The sequence below is a fragment of the Bombus huntii genome, chromosome 15, assembly GCF_024542735.1.
Source record: "Bombus huntii isolate Logan2020A chromosome 15, iyBomHunt1.1, whole genome shotgun sequence".
NCBI classification, from domain to species: Eukaryota; Metazoa; Arthropoda; class Insecta; order Hymenoptera; family Apidae; genus Bombus; species Bombus huntii.
In genome coordinates this window covers 834813-847597 of record NC_066252.1, presented here as the reverse complement: position 1 = coordinate 847597, position 12785 = coordinate 834813, and the positions used below count along the sequence as shown (strand labels likewise).

General features: G+C 36.3%; 1 protein-coding gene and 1 pseudogene across 2 annotated transcripts in view; one reads left to right on the top strand and one right to left on the bottom strand.

The window, feature by feature from the left end:
* Window positions 1-12785, bottom strand: part of LOC126873815 (octopamine receptor beta-2R-like) — a 612816-nt gene that overhangs the window by 504806 nt on the left and 95225 nt on the right. The window lies entirely within an intron of this gene.
* Window positions 9796-9914, top strand: LOC126874155 (5S ribosomal RNA; annotated as a pseudogene).

Genomic DNA, 12785 nt, shown 5'->3' with positions numbered 1-12785 from the left:
TAAATCTTTTCGTAAGTCTTCATTTCTGACGTGCCATGGAGCGTTAACTATTGTCCTTAAAATTTTTGCTTGCTCTGTTTCTATTTTATTTATGTGACTCATTGCTGCCTGTTAGGGAAGTGATACATTTACACTGTACATGATAGTCTGTGTGTAAGGGTTAGAGGGCGTCAAGGTCTTAGTGGAGACAAAAGACTGTTGCCAGATGTTAGAAGAATCTAGGATAGTCGGTTGGCGACCAGCGTGCGTGCAAGACGTTCTTCAGAGAGTAATATAGATGTATAACTGTTGTGTGGGAAATATAGTAAATAATTTGTATTCCCAAATCCTCGAATTTCCTAAACACTGCCGTCCCCCATAGTGGGACTCCATATGTCCAGATTGGTTTGATTACTGTTTTGTATATATTTAGTTTATTCATTATGCTTAATTTAGATTTTTTATTGGTTAATCAGTACATCTGCTTCCTTTTTTCACGTATTCTGTTTATTATTGATTTTATGTGATGCTTCCATGTAAGGTGTGTGTCTAAATATATTCCTAAATATTTGACTTGCTTTGTTTGTGCTATGCGGACGCCGTTCAGTTGGATATCTGGTGTGTTTCCTTTTCTAAGTGTAAATGTTATGTGATTGCACTTAATGGTGTTCGCTTCTATTTGTTTGGTTTGCAGCCACTTTTCTATTTTTGTAATGCGTTCTTCTAGTAGTGCGGCAGCCGTTTCTGGATTTGCGTGCCTCACTAGTATGGCCGTATCGTTCGCGAACGTTAGTATCTTGCTGTTGACAGTTGTTGGTATGTCTGCTGTATATAGTGTGTATAGTATTGGTCCTAGGACGCTTCCTTGCGGTACTCCTGCCTTGATATCCTTAATTTCAGAATATACATCATTTATTTCTACTACGAAGGTTCATTGTTAAGTAAGATTTGAGTAGTTTGTAGATTTATTCTGGAAATTGCTTTTTGAATGTTTGAAAAAGTTTTTCATGGTTAACTTTGTCAAATGCTTTTTCGATGTTCATAAAGAGTGCCGTGCAGTATTGTTTTGTTTCCAGCGCCTGTAGGATTTCATTGACGAGTCTGTGCATTTGTTCTATTGTGGAGTGTTTATTCCTGAATTCAAATTGATGGTCCGGTATTAGTTTTTATTTTTCTATTGTTGGTTTTAGGCGGTTATATATTATTTTTTCTAGTAATTTGGAAAACGCAGGTAGTAATGATATTGGCCTCTAGAATGCAGTTAGATGTGGGTTTTTGTTTGGTTTGGGTAACATTACGATCTGTGCTATTTTCTATAGTGCAGAAAAGTACTGTATTCTTAGAATTGCGTTGAATATTATCGTTGTTAGTCTTATTGCCTTTGGGGGAAAGTCTTTTAAAATTTTTCCATTGATCAAGTCAAATCCTGGTGCTTTACTTGTCTTTGTTGCCTTAATTAAGCTTGTAACCTCTTGCGCTGTTGTGCTGAGTATGGTGCAGCGTTTATCAGTTGTGTTTCTGGCATTTTCCACTTCTTCATTTGTTTGCCATCTGGGGTTGCTGTTATTAATTTCGTACGGTGAAAATATATTTTGTAGGTGCTTCGAAAATTCTGCTGCCTGCTTTTCGATGCTTCTGGTCCATGTGTTGTCCATTTTTCTGATTGCTGGGATTGATTTTATTGTTTTCTTAACTTTGTTAGTGACTTTCCATAGGGAGTAGTTGGTATTCTCATACGCGGATAGTGATTCGATGAATTTTGAGAATTCGTTATTATGATGTTCTCTTATTTTATTCTTTAATTTCTTTGTAAGTTTATTTAGGTTTTTCTTGTTTTCTCTCGTGTTCTCTGTTTTTTTGCCATTTTGCTTTCGCTTTTCTTTTTTCCCTGATTTTATCTAGGATGTCCTGTGAAATAATTTTTGATTGCCTGCTATTTGATTCATGGATGGTGGTTGCCCACGCTGCTTCCTGTATCATTTCTGTCACAGTTGCTACTGCCTGGACGTCTGATCGAGTCCAGCACGACAGTCTCGTCTGTAGCATTGAAATTTCAACATCATCTCCACCAGACGTGGAGTAAGAGTCGTTCAATCTCTCAGCATCCGAGGAGAACAATTTCATCCGTGTCCTTGAATCGTTAACATCTTTTTCACCAAACATGATGTAAATATTGCTAGTCTTTTATCATTCGGAGAGAAACAGCCTTGTATTGGCTTTCAACATCTTCTCCATAAAATGCAGAGTAAGAATAGTTTAACCTTTCAACATTTGGAGAGAAGACCTCTCGTGCGAGCTCTTCAGCGGCGAACATCCTCTGCATCAGATATGAATTTTCTCAATGCGAGAATTGATTGTAAATATTAATAAATAAAAAAATGAATTAAGAACATGTCTTTCAAAATTCGGAGAGAGCAATCTCATCTGTGGTTCCCGAATCGTCAACATCTTCAAGCATTCGTAAAGAAAGTATCGGTTAATCAGTCGAAACGATCAGTTGACAGTCCTATGTGAGTTCTTTGACCATAAACAGTATTTCCAAACATTCGTAGAGCGAAGTATCGTTTAATCAGTCGAACGATCAATGACCAATCTAATCCGGGCCATTCAATTGCAAACTTCACCACCGAATATTCGTGGAATAACGTATCATTTAACAGTTCGTAACGATCGTTCGTAAATCTTGTCTCAGCAGTAAATGATGGTTCGAACTCTTCTCATCGTTCGGAGAAAAATAACTCTTAGCGTTGTTGACTGTTCTTCGGTCAAACTTTAAGAGCTGTATTTTCATTATTTTCATAAATCTTATATAAAATAAATCTATACCCAGCACAAATAAATGAGATGGAATAACGAATTTCAAATAAACGAGAAAATTTGTATTTTGTGAACTTTAACGTTTTTACATAAATTGCTTGCTTGTTAGTAGACTATAGATAGATTCATTGTGATAATTAAAAAGACGAAAATTAAATAGAGATTTGTTTTATCTAGTAAATATCATAGTTAGTACTTTATATTAGATATTCTACATAACTTTCCATTTTTGTACTTTTGTACTTTTAAATATCCAACCAATACATACATAAAAATACGCAATCTAGTTATTAGGGACAATTATTTACAGTATAATCTATAGCAGTGGCAATTTCAATAATTTTATCTATTTTCGCTTGTATACGCTAATCATCGTAGCAAGAAAACTTCATAGAAGATTAAATAGCTGATGGCGGGTTCCCATTAATATGATGAACGACCAACAAATCGGTATAATCGTCTCGCGTTTAATCGTCCCGCTGCAGCGATGTAAAATCACTAAAACGTCATACAAGATAGTTGGTCACTATGAAGGTAACTTTTAAGAATCTCTCTGTGATGAAGCTGCTCCATTTTACAACCACTTCTGGGGTAACTATCCTATAATTTCATCAGGAAAAGTAGTATTCACCCTTAAAATTTACAAATTACGCAGGTAAATGATTTATACTTGTCTACACGTGTAAAGTAAATTGGTTAATCGTAATTTTAACATCAAAGGAATCTTTAAGAGAAGTGAAAGTTGATATTTGGAAAATAAAGATTCTATGTAATACGTGTATGAGCATGTTCAACAAGACAAAATTATTTCTCACAATATGTAAATATTGTTTTTTTTTTTTCTTTTATGAATGAAGAATATGTATGAATTGAAATTTTTATACAAATTCATGTCTTTATAAAACAGTACAATTTTTCTAATAAACTGCAAACTTTTAAAGATTGGTAAAATTTGTTTTATCTGTAGCAAATTTTAGTTATCTACCATTTACTCTTAATCGGTTATATACGTTTATTTTCCTTTCATTAGAAATCGCTAATTTCCATTCGATATAAAATATGCTATATCATTATTAGATTTAATAATAATAAAAAGTAATAGGAATAATTTTTACGGAATAAATAATTTTTTTATCGTACAGAATAGAAGAAACTAGCGGTGACACACAATAATTCAAGAAAATACATAAATACATGTAGAAAATTTATTTAGCTATTTAATGTGACGAAGGCGACCAAAGTCTTGAATCTGGATCTTTTGAATGCGCTGAGCGATTGATTGAAACTGATCATCGACGAATCGATATCGCAGAGTGTTTAGATTATCGGCGCTCAGTCCTCAGAGAGAGGATCGTTTCATCATTTGCAACGTGAATGTATCTTTCGAAATTTTATTAGCACTGCAATTGACCATCAATATGACCATCGTAATTATATTCATAAGAGGTAATCATTCAGAGGTATATTATAATCATAAGAGGTATTCATCGTAATTATATTTAGAGGTAATCTAAAAATATATATGGAGAATACAAGTTGTTTATTTTAAACATAGATTTACAAGGGCATCACAAGCGTCAATAACCGATTTTAATGAAATTTATACAGGATATATTTTTCAAAAAAATATTTGATCCGTATCGTTCTTACCATCTATATTTAGGAGATGAAAACAGATGAAAAACGTAGTTTTCGCAATATGTTGAAAACTTTTCGTAGCAGAAAAAAATGTTGCATACAAAAATTATTTGCCTTTTAGTGGCAAGTTTGATTAGGAGAACCGCTTTTTAAAATGTGCAGTTATTGTAGTTATATATAGTTATTTGGAAGGTATAATAGATTAATATTTTTTTGCTCATTTTTTCTGTAAAATATAATAATCCTTTTGTGTAATTCTGTTTATTTAAACTATAAACCGACATAAAGCAGGTGGGTACAGTGAAATTTCCAATTAAAACTACTTTTATTAGTAAAGGTCTCGTTAATCTAAATATGTAAATACTGATGTAACGATAACAAAACTAACATATGTAATTTGTGTGTGTGTGTGTGCGTGTGCGTGTGTGTATCATAATATAATACAATGTAATGTAATATAATGTAATGTAGTGGAATATGATATAATATCAAAGATTGCATCTTTATTATCGTGTTTCGTGTATCGTGTAGAATAAGTTCCGTAATATTTTTAGGAATTTTTAGTATTTCCACACGTTTACTTTTTGATGTCGTGCCTTGTGTCACTTATTATCATTAATAAAAGAGGTTGCAATAGATTATAAATTAACACATAAGATATTAATTTTTATTAGAACTGTGGCGGATCGGTATCAACAGGACGCCGACAGGTCGAGGCATCAACGCGGCGCAACACCTCCCGGGCGATCCGCGGGTACCAACCGCCAACACCAGAGGGCTACGACGACAACGAGTCTGTCTATCTCGCTAGCGGTCGAATATACGGGCGAACGATACAAATACCGCACCTAGCGAGACTCCCCCTACGTCTAAGGCAGGGACTACCGGGCATAGCCTTACTGACGAGTCCACCGGTAGTCCCGGGACGAAACGCACCCTCCCTTTACATCCGCCACAGAACTTATTTAGTTATTAGAATTGTTCGAGATTTGGAGTGGTCGTTCGTTTATAACTTGAACAGCGCATCTGCCTTTTTCAGGAAATTCCGAATTCCTTACCACCCAAGTTGTAAACTCTAAAGTGAACATCTAGTATCAATCAGCAACACCAGAGGATATGTGTCTAGTGCTCAGTGAAGTTCACAATACAACAAGTGACGACCCTCCGTCGAAAGTGAGTTGAAACAGAAATAAACCAAATGTTTTCTAAACTTACTCGGAAAATCCAATACTTATAATTTCTAGTCCAAATCATAGCCCCTCGACTAGTTATTTCAATTTGAATTAACTAGCTCGAAGATAGTCCAAGTAACTAGATCAGGCTCTCATGAGCAAAACTATAACCGTACCGTTCTACCTCTTCCGAGGCAAAAGGATAATATATTACATCTTTCAAACCACACAAACAACATCAAAAAACGCAAACTAGATTTAGTCAAAAAAATATAATCACTAGTCAGAACGAACCGTCAACAAGTCATGTTACCACTTACAAGAGATTCGCAATATTAGAATCTACAGACGATTCTATGAACGTAGTTGAAACATCAATAAATGAACACACACAAAAAGAATCCTCCTCCTCCACCAATCTTCATTGATGATGTTATCGACATTCAAGGAATGATAAAGTCCATCGAGAAAGATATTAACAAAGAGGATTACATACTAAAAATTAAAAATAATCAGGTTAAAATCCTGCCGGCCAATCCAGACTCCTATAGAAAACTAACAAAGTTACTAAAAACCCTGAACGCAAACTTCCACACATATCAACTGAAACAAGAAAGACCTTTTCGTGTGGTACTACGCAACATCCACCACTCAGCTAACATAGATGAACTGAAACGCGAACTCTTAAATTATGGCCATGAAGTAACCAACATTAGCAATATAAGGCATAGAATCACAAAAACCCGCTATTCTTATCCTTTATTGACTTAAAGCAAGAACCAAATAACAAAGAAGCCTATAATATCAATCGTTTAATGAATTCTGTAGTAAAAATTGAACCACCTTTTATAAAAAAAAAGAGATAGTTCAATGTAAAAGGTGCCAAAGGTACGGCCACGCGCAGAAATATTGCAACCACAATCACCGCTGCGTTAAATGTGCAGGTATTCACCCTGCAGATCAGTGCACTAAATCTTCAGAAACTCCTGCGAAGTGCATCCTCTGTCAAGGGGAGCATCCTGCGAACTATAAAGGTTGCACAATCTACAAGACCTTGCATAAAAATAAGTACCCCAAACTCATAGTTAAGGATCTAACCAACCAAGTACTTAGTCCACGAAAATTCACTACTCCTTCAACCTCGTATGCAAAAATAGTTCAAGGAAATCAAAGCAGACCGAAAATCTATAGTGATCAATCACACAATAGTGTTCCCAGTTCACAAAACACGGATAACTTCAATAGGCTTGAAAAATTGATCGTGAAACAAATAGAGCAAATTAATAACTTGCTATCATTGCTTACAATCATCGCGGACAAATTAACACGCTCCGACGTAAAATAAAACCAATACGCATAGCTCTTTGGAATGCTATCCGTCTAGCTCAGCAAAAATACAAACTAGAACTCTTCCTAAAACAACAAGAAATTGACGTAATGCTTATATCTGAAGCTCACTTCATCGATAAAAATTACCTGGAAATAAATGGTTATAACCTTTACCATACCCAAAATCCCAGTGGAAAGGCCCACGGTGGCACCGGAATTATCATCAAGGCCAGCATAAAACACTATGAGCTTCCATCATTCCAGAAGGACTACCTCCAAGCTACAAACGTAGCGATAGAAGATTGGCATGGTCCAATCACAACATCAGCAGCATATTGTCCTCCTAGACATTCTATTTCCAAAGAAGACTTCGATAAATTCCTTGAAGACCTGGGCAATAGATTCATAGCTGGAGGAGACTATAACGCTAAACATACCCAATGGGTAGCAGACTTATCACAGTAAGAGTAAAAAATCTCTTGAATAGCATAAACACCAACAGTCTCCGCTATCTCACCACATATGAACCCACTTACTGGCCCACTGACACTAACAAAATACCTGATTTACTTGACTTCTTTATAACTAAAAATATCTCGCCAAGATATGTCCAAATCAACTCTTCGGCAGAACTCTCTTCAGACCATTCCCCCATTATAGCAACAATTAGCTCAACAATTATCGAAAATCCACCTAATGGCTTTATTCATAACCACCTCACCAACTGGTAGCTCTTTAGGGAAGTATTCAATCATTCAACATCAACCTCAACATCCCTAAAAACAAATGAAGATATAGAGGCAGCCACGGAATATTTAAACACCAGCATAATAAGCGCGATCCGTTCTTCCACCCCTACTAAGTGCTTTGTCAATAAACATGAATACCCCCATTACATAATAATAAAAATCGCAGAAAAACGCAGGCTTAGAAGAGTATGGCAAAGTCATAGAGCACCTGAAGACAAGCGTAACCTAAATAACGCAGCAAGAAAACTAACCAAAATCCTTAAAAAATTACAAAAATGACTGTTTTCAAAAATGTTTTGCTAATCTGTCTCCCACAGCTGACTCCAGCTACTCACTATGGAAGGCATCCAGAAAACTCACTCGTCCTCCGCAAATAACCCCTCCAATTCGCTGTCCGCAAGGTGGCTGGGCGCGTAGCCCTATACAAAAAGCCAACTTGTTTGCAAATCACTTAACTAATGTCTTCAAACGATATTCTTCCACTATTACTGCGGAAATAACGAAATACTTGCACTCTCCCTTCCAAATGTCTCCTCCTATTGAACCTTTCTCATCTGTGGAAGTTATAAAATTAATCCGTCGTCTAAAACCCACGAAAGCATCGGGATATGATCAGATAAGTAACAAAGCTATCAAGGAGTTTCCCATAAACGGGATTGCTCCTATCACTTCTATTTTTAATGCAATTCTTCGCCTTGAATACTATCCTAAGGCTTGGAAAATATCATTGATTACTCTTATCCCTAAACCTGGAAAACCAATACACGAAACTAGCTCTTATCGCCCAAATAGTCTTCTACCCACCTTGTCCAAACTATTTAAGAAGATGCTAACGAAACGACTCCTTCCACTCTTAGAGGATTTAAAAACAATGCCAGATCATTAATTCGGATTTCGGAAGCAACATTCTGCGATAGAGCAAATTCATCGTCTAACTCATGAAATCAGCCAAGATTTAGAAAAGAAAAAATATTGCTCTGCGGTATTCCTGGACGAATGCTCAATAGCAGGCGTTCGACAAAGTGTGACATGAAGGACTTCTGTTCAAACTAAAGAAAATCCTATCACACATCTACTACTCCATCTTAAAATCATATCTAAACAATAGGCTATTCATGATTAAATACTTAAACACTATAACTGCAACGTTTCCAATAGAAGCTGGCATACCCCAAGACAGTATACTCGGACCTCTGCTGTTCACCATCTACACTGCCGATTTACCAACTTTAACAGAGATAGCCACAGCGACATTTGCTGACGATACAGCTTGATTAGCATTCCACTCAGACCCGATAATTGCCTCCTCAACTCTCCAGCGAGGTATCGACTCTATGGAAAAGTGGTTCCACAAATGACGCTTCAAAATAAATGAAAATAAATCCAATCATATAACCTTCACGCTGCGAAAACAATCCTGACAACAGGTGACCATAAATAATATTCCAATTCCAAACAAAGATTCAGACAGATATCTGGGCATGATTCTGGACAGAATAATGACATGGAAACGACACATCGTTGATAAGTCCAAGCAACTGAAATCAAAACTAAAAAAATTCTACTGGCTCGTTGGCAGACGCTCCAACTTAAACATGCAGAGTAAAATAATACTATATAAAGCTGTGGCGGATCGGTATCAACAGGACGCCGACAGGTCGAAGTATCAACGCGGCGCAACACCTCCCGGGCGATCCGCGGGTACCAACCGCCAACACCAGAGGGCTACGACGACAACGAGTCTGTCTATCTCGCTAGCGGTCGAATATACGGGCGAATGATACAAATACCGCACCTAGCGAGACTCCCTCTACGTCTAAGGCATGGACTACCGGGCATAGCCTTACTGACAAGTCCAGCGGTAGTCCCGGGACGAAACGCAAAACTCTCTTTTCATTCGCTACAAAGCCATATTAAAACCTGTTTGAACCTATGGGATCCAACTATGGGGAATAGCGAGTAATTCCAACATAGAAATTCTCCAACGATTCCAATAAAAAACTCTAAGGTCTTTAATAGATGCACCTTGGTATGTTACCAACGAAACAATACATTGCGACCTTAAGATACCCACAGTTAAAGAAGAAATGGGGCCAACGCCCTAGCCGGGGGCCAACACCCTAGCCGCGCTGAGTGCACTCGTTCCCGTCAGATCACGAAAGTTAAGCAGCGCCGGGCAAGGATAGTACTTGGATGGGTGATCGCCTGGGGACTCAGTGTGGCGTTGGTGAAGCGCGCTGGGCCCGCCGCGCCCTCCTGTGGGGTTCGGGCTTTTGGGCGCTGGCGACTCAGCGCCTCGGGGTCGCCAAGCAGTCCGGTAGGGGAACTGGGCTGCCTGGCACGGTGGCTCCGGCGACGAGGCGCGGTGTGACAATGGCCACACACCGCTCCATCAGCCGTGGTATTAGGCGTGGGGAGGGGGGCGTTGTGACGCTCACACCGGTTCTTGGGCTTCTCTCAATCGCAGCCGGGACGGTCATCATGGAGGTTTTAGTCGGTTGGAGTCCGACACTACCACGCCGCTTTCCCCAGAAGCGGCCTGGCGTCAGTGCGGATTTCCTCCACGTAAATATAAAAAAAAGTTTAAGAAAAAATATCAAAATTCAGTAACAGATATAATATAAGAGTTAACAAACATCGAACCCCCCTAATTACTAAATTACTTAATACGTCGGACCAAAACTACCAAAACCCACTAGTTACCCAATTACTTGAAACGACGGGTCAGATCCGCAAACAAAAAAGACAATACCCTTTAGATTTATGCATTAGATTCAACTAGATTCAAACATACTATAAACTCTTATAATCCAAGTTACAGTACCACGCCAAAATAATTTACTTATAATTTTCAATGAGAATTGATTGTAAATAGTTTACCAAATAAAAAATAATATCTCATTTTAGTCAAGTGTTTGATGCTAAAATCCTTTCATAGTTTAATAACACTTAACAGATTCATCAATTCGAGGATAAAATTTAACTGAAAGCAAAGGAAATAGCAAAAATTATAGATTTATTTAGGAATTTTTATATACAGAATATCCTTAAAATTGTGGTACCGATGGTGATTCTATATTCTACATGCAAAAATAGATCGAAAATAAGAAAGAAAAAAATAACATTGTTTTTATTTAAACCTTCGTTTCCAAAAAAATGAGTTTGAAAATCCGCCAGGTCTCTGTGTATTAACTACAATATTAACTATTGAAAGAACTATCTCCACTTTCAAACTCTTAAAACAAACGTGCAAGAATGTTCGAATTGGAATATCTAAACGGATAAATAGACTTTTCCTGGCAAGAGTTTCGCCATTTCTTTAAGGCCTCATCATACTGCCTGATTAAGGAGTCACTCAAAGCAGATATCATAATTTCTATTGATTCTTCGGAAGCACCCCCTAACCCGAATACCTTTCGAATAACATTGCGGAAACCGGGAAAAGTTTCCGCCATAATGTATGAGGATTCCTAAATAATAAATTAATATTAATAAATAGAGATTAATAAATTACTATTTGGTGTAAAATTTAACGATTCTTTTATAAGCATTCATCACTACACTGGATACCACGCCTGCGAAAGCTAGTCAGGGATTATTATTATTATTCCTGTTGCTCTATCGTTTTTAATCTTTTGAAAAACTCTTAAAATCACAGAAAATGCAAGTATCACGTAAAAGAAATAACAATTTAATGTGAATGCATCATTTACGCAGCTATTCGGGTCTTTCTAGCCGCAAGACGTGGCACTCACATTTTCTGATTATACGACTAGCAAATAGATTGATCTTGGGCCTACCAAAATACTTTATGATACTTCTGAAAGCTTTATTGCATAAAGGATACTCTGTCTCGGGGTTTTGATCTACGGATTCTTTATCAGCTTCTGTATTTTCTACAAAGCGATTAATTGACTCCCGAGAAATCGGCTAGTCGGTTAACTAGTCGCTTGTGCCGATCATTTTCAAATACCGTTACAAAAGTGTCTTTATGATCATTTACTATTACGAACTGAAAGAGAAATTATTTTAACACTGTTCATTCTAAAGAGGTTTTTACCATAATAAAATTAAGAAATAACAAACAAATATTCTACTTAATTAGTATCTATTTAGTTCATTCCAATAAATACTAATTATTATTTTTCATTTTCATGTAATAATTATGTTACGTACAAATATTTACCTATAAGTAGGTATACTACATATTAAAAAATATTAAAATCATACTAATTACGTTAAAGAAAGAATATTATATTTTTATTTCTATGCCTTATCAAGTTATCAACAATATTAAAAATTTAAAGCTGATCAATCGGTCCTTTCTGCCGACTATTTGCCGACTACAGAATGGCGGGATAGTCGGCTTAACCTACTGGTCGGTCAATAGCCAGTACATTTCTAGTATTTTCTTTGGATCTTACATAATTGGTGTAAACTCAATTATTATAGGCTAAATTAAACGTGATACATTATTGAGATTCTGAAAATAAACTCCTTCCATTCCATTAATCTCATATAAGAAATGGCTATTGTATCATCTAATCATAATAAAATATCGCAGTTTCTCAATTTCTCTTTTTAACTCGAGAACATTTATTGGCAATTGAGGCTTCTTATTCATTCAAAAGCCATAAGATCTCTCATTTCCGTACGCGACAGTCCATCCTGATAAGGAGGAATGGAAATAGATTGTAAGTAAAAATTTTTCTGATTTCAAGGATCTATACGTACCACAGATATTTCGAAACTATCATTATTAATCACAATTCAATTCTTCTGGTTTCATATTTGTATCATAGGTGTTATTAACCAATTCTAGAGATAACTATTTCTCTCGTTCTAACCTCTTTGTGTGCAAATAACCATATTTTACGGCAAGGCAACACGATACTAAATATCCTATAAATTCTGCGAAGTTTCAAATCTTGCATATTCTGATATTTACAAATCTTTTTACTTGTATTTTAAGCTCTTTATTTACTTGTATTTACTTGTATTTTAAACTCTTTACATAGCGGTAATTCTATACTTAATTTGCTAGAGTTGAGTATAAAGTATAAATATTTGCAGATTGTACTCGAAGTTAATATACTCTTCT